Source organism: Crocuta crocuta, unplaced genomic scaffold (assembly GCF_008692635.1).
Source record: "Crocuta crocuta isolate KB4526 unplaced genomic scaffold, BGI_CrCroc_1.0 scaffold1714, whole genome shotgun sequence".
NCBI classification, from domain to species: domain Eukaryota; kingdom Metazoa; phylum Chordata; class Mammalia; order Carnivora; family Hyaenidae; genus Crocuta; species Crocuta crocuta.
Genome location: NW_027529579.1, coordinates 67,959 through 68,325, shown reverse-complemented (window position 1 = coordinate 68,325; position 367 = coordinate 67,959). Strand labels below are relative to the sequence as shown.

General features: G+C 30.2%; 1 protein-coding gene across 1 annotated transcript in view; it reads right to left on the bottom strand.

Annotated features, from left to right (window-relative positions):
* LOC144229586 (dystrophin-like) overlaps nt 1-367 on the bottom strand; it is a gene marked incomplete at its 5' end in the record, with an annotated part of 111,510 nt that overhangs the window by 51,450 nt on the left and 59,693 nt on the right. The gene's annotated exons all lie outside the window — the stretch shown is intronic.

Below are 367 nucleotides of genomic sequence, written 5' to 3'. Positions count from 1 at the left end.
TGCAGTTGCATATATACATATATTTATGAATGTACGTGCCACCTTCAGAACAATAAATTCTTCTATTTTTCCTTAATGCTGATGTTTTGGTATATGTATATACTGCTTTTTTGAAAATGTTTTCATTATTTTTATAGTAAAACATTACTGTTCCCAATTATAGGAAGAAAAGTTAAAAATATGAAAATACCCACCTTACCCTTTGTTACTATGTACTGGTTATATTCCCAAGCACACAATTACTATGACTCAGGTTGAATGAGGGCTTATTTCTCCATAAAACTTCCATAACTTAAATGCTCTGCTATGTCCTCATCAAGACTATAATTGAAGTTTTCTAGGAAAGAAATATACTGAAGGTGCTTAA